Here is an 8,317-nt window from a genome sequence, read left to right on the forward strand (position 1 = left end):
GTTCAGTTTATACGCATAATTGATTTATTTAAGAAATTTCGTTTGTGCGAACATAACCAAAAAGTCTCCTTTAAAACCAGCCTCTCGTACACGGCCACACAGGATCTGTTCGTACTTGTGGTGGGGAGTCAAAACTTTAAATTGATCACCACCTACGGTACTGACTTGACTGCTGTTCACTTGAAGATTCCAACTTTGATTTTTCAGCGCTTCAGAACTTTTGTTAAAGCATCCCAAGCGCTGTGAAAATTTTTGTTAATAAATAGTGGAAAAAAACCATCAATGTTATACAGCTTTGGTCACTGAAAAATCAGTCTTTTGCTACATAAAATTTGTTTCAGCCATGCATATCATGAACAATTCATGGTTTGCGCTTACACTTCTTTTCATATGCTTCTCTCCCAAATCTTATGTCTCTTTGGGTGCTGACACTATCTCTGCAAACCAAACTCTCTCCGGTGATCAAACTATTGCCTCTGCTCATGGAGACTTTGTATTGGGTTTCTTCAAACCAGGTCAGCCTTCGAACTACTATTTGTGCATGTGGTATGGTAAAGTGTCTGTACAAAATGTAGTTTGGGTGGCAAATAGAGAGAATCCAATTTCTGATAGATATTCCTCAGTTTTAAGAATCTCAGATAGTAATTTAATCCTTTTCAATGAATCCAAAGTGCCAATTTGGTCCACGAATCTAAACTCCACCACCGCAAATCCTCTAGAAGCAGTTCTTCTAGACGAAGGAAATCTTGTTTTGAGAGGGTTATCTAGTAATTCACCAAAATCCTTATGGGAAAGTTTTGATCATCCATCTCATACATGGATCCCTGGTATGAGGATGAGACTGGACAAGCAGACCAACATAAGCCAACGTCTCATCTCGTGGAAGAACACACAAGATCCTGCACCGGGCCTATTCTCTCTTGAACTAGACCCAAATGGATCCAATGCTCTTATTATGTCGTGGAATGGCCCTCAATCTCTGACTTACCGGACTAGTGTACCTTGGAACGAGAATGGAAAGCTGTTCCAGTTTATTCCTGAAACTAGTGGAGTTTATGTCTATGAATTCAACTATCATACCAACGAGAATGAGAGTTATCTTACATATTCAATGAAAAATATTAGTCCCATCATTTCCTGATTTCTTATGGATGTTTCAGGGCAGTTTAAGCTAATGAATTGGTTAGAGCATTCCAACCCTTGGCTTCAGGTGGCCGCTCAACCCAGACAAAATTGTGAGGTATATGCTATTTGTGGTGCATTTGGCCGCTGCACTGAGGAAAGTCTGCCTTTCTGTGATTGTTTGCAAGGTTTTGAGCCAAGCTCCGAGCATGATTGGAACTTGCAGGATTATTCTGGCGGCTGTGCGAGGAAAACACAACTGCAGTGTCAAGACAATATTGTTGCCAATGGAAAGAAGGATAAATTTGTAGCAAATTCGAACATGGTATTCCCCCAAAATCCACAATCTGTGCCAGTAGGGAGTGCCGTCGAATGTGAAAGAACCTGCTTGAATGACTGTTCTTGCACAGCTTATGCCTATGAAGACAGTCGGTGTTCTGTCTGGTTTCAAAATCTGCTGGGTGTGCAGCAACTTGGACAAGGCGCCTTATATGGAAAAACTCTTTATATCAAGCTTGCACCTTCGGAGTTTTCAAGCCCCAAAAGTTAAAGGGTAACAGTTATTGGTGGTATTCTGGGCTCAATTATTGGAAATCAGAATCACATCCACATCCCTGGAAATCATGCAAATCATATCCCAGAAATCAAGCACATCATCATCCATATCACATCCCAGATTATTAGCTATCACATCCCTAAGAATCATGTTTATATTAATGAGTAGATTGTACAAATATTATGTTACCGTAGATGGATTGTAATTTACAGTATATAAAGCCATTATATGTAAAGATCAAATATACAAGTAATAGAAATACAATTTTCTTCCTCACATTCTCTAAGCATCTCTGGTTCAGCATGATGAGCCAACTCTGCTCTCTCTAATTTTGGCATGGTATCAGAGCAAAGTTCTGAATTATCCTCTTTCTCTCTGTCGAATAAACAGACATCCTTCTCCTCTGTTCAGATTTGGTACTGGGCAGCCTTGCCTCTCCCTCATTAACCTGCACAAAAGCAAACCAGATTAGATGGAGCCAATCAAGACAACACCCGTTGTTCCTACATCACCAGAATCCGCCGCTGAAGCATCAGTGGTGAACCAAGCTTCTGAACCGATCGCTAGTTCACAACAAATGCCGGCCTTTCGCTTGATTCCCACAAACAAAAATAAGCCAGAGCCTGGAGATGTTCTCTATGCATCACCATCAGATGGACCAGAACTCGTTCTAATAAAGCAAACCTTAACTGGAGCCGAGAATTATGCCCAATGGGCTAGGGATTTCAGAAGAGCACTCATAGCAAAGGACAAAATTGGCTTCGTAGACGGCACTGTACCCATGCCGTCTGAACCCGACCTTGCTCGATTTTGGGTACGATGTAATACGCTTGTCCGAGCCTGGATTAGTAATTGTTTGAATGAAGAAATTGCAGCAGGTTTACCACCTACAGAAGATGCCAGCGAGTTATGGGGTTTCATCAAGGATATGTACGGAGCTCTGGATCTTGCAAAAATTTATGGCGTGCGACAAACACTTGCCGAGATCCGACAAGACAACCAAAGTGTCACCGCCTACTTCAACAAACTCTCCGCTGCATGGAACGAGCTGGACGCCGTCGAAGAATCGATCCTAGCTCCACCAGAAGTCCTTCGACAGATTCAACGCGCCAAGGAAAGGGAGAGGCTGACTCGTTTTTTGATGGGGTTGAACGAAGGGTTCGTTGCCTTCAGAACCCACATCCTCACATTCGCAGAAGCGCCGTCGCTACGACGAGCTTACCACCTCGCCGTTCAAGATGAGAGCCAGAGAAGCGTTGGGCACGATGAAGGAGCTGCTGTGTTCAATATCCACCAAAGAAAGCAAGTGGCTGGAGATGAAGGAGTTGCTGTCTTCAACGCCTACCAGAGAAAACAAGTGGCTGGAGAAGAAAGAAATAATTTAGGGCTACCACAAAGCTTCAATTTATATGGGAAAATCAACGGACAAGATGAATCCAAGAGATCTAACGGCACATATTCACCCACGACACAAAATCATGTTGGCTCCCAAACTTTCAACAATTTTCGTCAAACCCCGAATAGTTTCAATAGTTACAATCAGCCCCCCAGACAAAAGGGAAAATTGTATTGTGACTATTGCAAGCGACGTAATCACACCAAAGACACTTGTTAGAAGCTGCATGGTCGTCCTGGATCTAGCAAAACAAAGGTAGAAGGGCCCATTGCAAATCAAGTGGCTTCAACCAGTTTAGGAGCTACAACTGGACTCTCCGCTGAACAATATGATCAATTAATCCAACTTCTGAATCAGATACCAAAGGGCAATGACGTCTCCACTTCCTATGCAGGTACGGTTTCGTGTTTTAATACTTTTATTTCTCCGGATGTTTGGATAATAGATTCAGGGGCTAGTGACCATATAATATGTTCCCCAAAATTCTGCACCAACAAAAAATATATGTCCCCTCCAACACCTGTTAAACTACCAAATGGGAGTACAATTCAAGCCACACTAATAGGAGATGTCCAATTAGATAAACTCACACTTAAAAATGCCCTCTGTATACCCACATTCCGTTTTAACCTCATCTCAGTTTCCAAACTATGCACAGACAACAAATGTGTAGTAACCTTTTTACCTACTATATGCGTATTTCAGGACCATTCGACTGGCAATCTGATGGGCTTGGGTAAAGAACAACATGGGCTATATTACTGGACACCGAACCCCAAGACTTTTCCTTTATTCAATAAAAATTGTATTACCTCTTCTCACTGTAATACAAATCAAATTAATAAAGTGTCATTAATTTCCCATCAAAGATTAGGGCATTCGAGTACTATTCCATATCCAAAGTGTCCCATTTGCCCTCTTGCCAAGCAAACCCGCATTTCCTTTCCCACAAGCACCACTTCAACCACAAAACCGTTCCAATTGATACATTTAGATATTTGGGGACCTTATAGTACACCTAACTATGATGGATCCAAATACTTTCTCACCATAGTAGATGATTTCTCACGTGCTACATGGTTATACCTCATGAATTCAAAGGCCCAAACACATACCTTTTTCCTGAAATTTGTGTCCATGGTCCAAACTCAATTCCACACAAAAGTCCATCGAATCCGCACAGACAATGCAAAAGAGTTTTTTAACCATACCACCACTACCTACCTTGACTCTCATGGAATTCTTCATGAAAGTTCCTGCCCTTACACACCACAACAAAATGGTATTGTAGAAAGAAAACATAGACATCTATTAGAAGTAGCTCGTGCCCTCAAACACCAATCCAACATACCACCTCAATTTTGGGGAGATTGTGTGGTCACGGCAGCCTATCTGATCAATCGAATGCCAACCAAGGTTCTGGGTGACAAAACACCTTATGAACTTCTCTTTGGCAAAAAACCAGACATCAGGCACTTAAAAGTATTTGGGTGTCTTTGCTACTCCACCAAACTTCAGCAAACAGACAAATTTGACACCCGAGCAACTCGTTGTGTATTCATGGGATATCCTCCACTACAGAAGGGATATCGCCTATATGATATGACAACAAACAAAATCTTCATCAGTAGAGACGTCACATTTCATGAAGATGTTTTTCCTTTTGCTGATGACATTAACGGTACGACATCCACTGGTTCGTCACCAATAACACACAATGAGTTTCTTGAAGAAAGATATGAGGTAATTCCATCACCTCGTGGTACATTGACAGGATCTGAACAAAGTGCTGCCTCATCTTCACCTAGCCCATCCGTGGATGTTCCAACTATCTCTGATGATCCTGATCCGGCTCCCTTGAGACGATCATCCCGAACCACAAAACCTCCCATTTGGAGCACTGACTATGTTTGTACTGTTTCATCTAACCCATATGCAATCTCTCGATATATTAATTATGACAGGTTATCTCCAGGGCACAGAGCTTGCATCAGTCACATCTCTGCACATCGCGAACCTACTTCATATTCAGAAGCGGTACAATTACCTCCTTGGCGTCAGGCGATGGCAGAAGAGTTAGAAGCTTTGTATCTCAATAAAACGTGGGACCTTATACCACGACCATCTCATAGGAAACCCATCGGCTGTAAATGGGTCTTCAAGATAAAGCACCGGGCAGATGGTTCCATTGAACGATATAAAGCTCGATTGGTTGCAAAAGGGTTCACTCAACAGGAAGGGCTTGATTATCAAGAGACTTTTTCGCCTGTTATTAAACATGTTACTGTTCGCACACTCCTTGCCCTTGCAGCCTCTTATGATTGGTCTCTTCATCAGATGGACGTTCATAATGCCTTTCTTCATAGGGACTTAAATGAAGAGATTTATATGGAAGTTCCACCCGGAATTCGCAGACAGGGAGAGAATATGGTATGTCGACTGCGAAAATCCTTGTATGGCCTGAAACAAGCATCCCGACAATGGAACACTAAAATCACAGAAGCATTGATCAAGCTAGGTTTCAAACAGTCAAGACATGATTATGCCTTGTTCACAAAAAGACAAGGAAAATCATTCATATGCCTCGTGGTTTATGTAGATGATATCCTCATAACTGGGAATGACACAATCGCCATAAAAGAGCTGAAAACTCACCTCCATAAGTCTTTCAGAATAAAAGACTTAGGATCTCCAAAATATTTTTTGGGAATTGAAATTGCTCAGTCTGCAGATGGGATCGTTCTCAGCCAAAGGAAATATGCATTGGAATTAATAGCGGACACTGGATTATCTGCTTGCAAACCAAGTGCAATCCCAGTGGAACAGAATGTCAAACTCACTAGTCAAGAGTATGATCACAACAGTGAAACAGTAGAAGACCCGCCACTACGGGATCATTTCGAATATCAACGATTAGTGGGACGACTAATCTATCTCACAATGACTAGACCAGACATTAGTTATGCAGTTCAGATCCTCAGCCAATTTATGCATGCACCAAAGCAGTCTCACATGGATGCAGCCTTAAAGGTAATTAAATATCTAAAAGGATGTCCAGGTCTAGGATTATTATTCCCTCGAGATAAAACCTTGAAAGTAACGGCTTACTGCGACTCAGACTGGGGTACATGTCCTATGACAAGAAAATCACTGACAGGCTTCTGCGTAAAACTTGGGGATTCTCTTATCTCATGGAAAACGAAAAAGCAATCTACTGTCTCTCTTTCTTCAGCTGAAGCAGAATATCGGGCAATGGCAAAAACCACTTGTGAAATAATATGGATTCGTGGTCTATTAAAGGATCTGGGTGTGATAATCTCAGAACCAGTTGAACTCTACTGTGATAATAAGGCAGCAAAGGATATCTCTACCAATCCAGTCTTCCATGAAAGAACTAAGCATATAGAGATTGACTGTCACTTTGTAAGAGACAAGATACAGGAAGGCTTGATAAAACCTTACCACATTCGAACCACAGAACAGTTGGCTGACATATTCACCAAACCTCTGGGATCAAGACAACTTTTTTATCTCTTACACAAGCTTGGAGTTTATGACATCTACAAACCACCAGCTTGAGGGGGAGTATTGGAAATCAGAATCACATCCACATCCCTGGAAATCATGCAAATCATATCCCAGAAATCAAGCACATCATCATCCATATCACATCCCAGATTATTAGCTATCACATCCCTAAGAATCATGTTTATATTAATGAGTAGATTGTACAAATATTATGTTACCGTAGATGGATTGTAATTTACAGTATATAAAGCCATTATATGTAAAGATCAAATATACAAGTAATAGAAATACAATTTTCTTCCTCACATTCTCTAAGCATCTCTGGTTCAGCATGATGAGCCAACTCTGCTCTCTCTAATTTTGGCATCAATTGCACTTGCAGTTCTCTTGGGACTCGTCGTGTTTGTGTATTTGAGAAGGAGAAAAAATGCTATCTAAACAACTAAAGCACTAGAGGGTTCATTAACGATATTTGCATACAAAGATTTGCGAAATGCCACCAAGAAATTCTCAGAAAAATTGGGAGGGGGAGGTTTTGGTTCTGTTTTCAAAGGGGTTTTACCCAATTCAAGTGTCATAGCAGTGAAGAAGCTTGAAAGCATAAGCCAGGGAGAGAAGCAATTCGAGCAGAAGTTAGCACGGTAGGATCTATTCAACATGTCAATGTAGTACGACTTCTGGGATTCTGCTGTGAAGGTACTAAGCGGTTGTTAGTGTATGACTACATGCCAAATGGTTCTTTAAATTCGCATCTCTTCCATACAAAGGGCTCAAATGTTCTTGATTGAAAAACAAGGTGCAAAATCGCTCTGGGGTTAGCCAGAGGCTTAGCTTATCTCCATGAGAAATGCAGAGAGACCACATCATACACTGTGACATAAAGCCAGAAAACATTTTACTAGATGTTGAATTTTGTCCAAAAGTGGTAGATTTTGGCCTGGCAAAACTTGTTGGGCGAGACTTCAGTAGAGTCCTAACAACCATAAGAGGGACAAGAGGTTATCTTGCGTCAGAATGGATTTCAGGAGTGGCCATTACAACTAAAGCTGATGTTTATAGCTACGGGATGATGCTTTTTGAACTTGTGTCAGGAAAGCGAAACTCCGAGCAATTCAATAGTGAAAACTCGAAATTCTTCCCAACTTGGGTTGCAACCGTAATAACTGAAGGTGTTAGTGTCCTTAAGTTATTAGATTCTAGGCTGGAGGGTAATGCTGATGTAGAGGAGGTTTTACGAATTTGTACAGTGGCTTGTTGGTGCATCCAAGATGATGAAACTCAAAGGTCATCAATGGGTCAGGTAGTTCAAATGCTTGAGGGAGTTTTGGAGGTGACGCAGTCTCCAATTCCAAGATCTATCGAGGCATATTCTCACTACCAAGACCATATCATTTTTTTCACAGCCTCAGCCTCAAACTGGAGTCCACAGTCACAAAATAATAATATTTCAGCCGATTCATCAAAGGGCAAGAGCACCACATTATCTGCAAGTAATTTTGGTTCTTAATGTTAGTTTTGGGTCGTTATTACAATTGGGTCAGCCATTGAAAAACAATAAATTTTTGTGTTTCACTGGAAGACAATGTAATCTATTATAACTATTTCATATAAGCATCTACTGTAGTTATTGAATGAGTGCAATGCTAACAGTTATCACTTTGGATTCTAAGGGCAATCTTACGAGGGTTAGGTAGATTTGATTGTAATTTCTATAT

General features: G+C 41.1%; 1 pseudogene; it reads left to right on the plus strand.

Moving 5' to 3' along the window:
• Positions 1-331: 331 nt before the first annotated feature.
• On the plus strand, positions 332-8,109 carry LOC123197001 (annotated as a pseudogene).
• The last annotated feature ends 208 nt before the right edge of the window (positions 8,110-8,317 follow it).

Source organism: Mangifera indica, chromosome 14 (assembly GCF_011075055.1).
Source record: "Mangifera indica cultivar Alphonso chromosome 14, CATAS_Mindica_2.1, whole genome shotgun sequence".
Classification (NCBI taxonomy): Eukaryota; Viridiplantae; Streptophyta; class Magnoliopsida; order Sapindales; family Anacardiaceae; genus Mangifera; species Mangifera indica.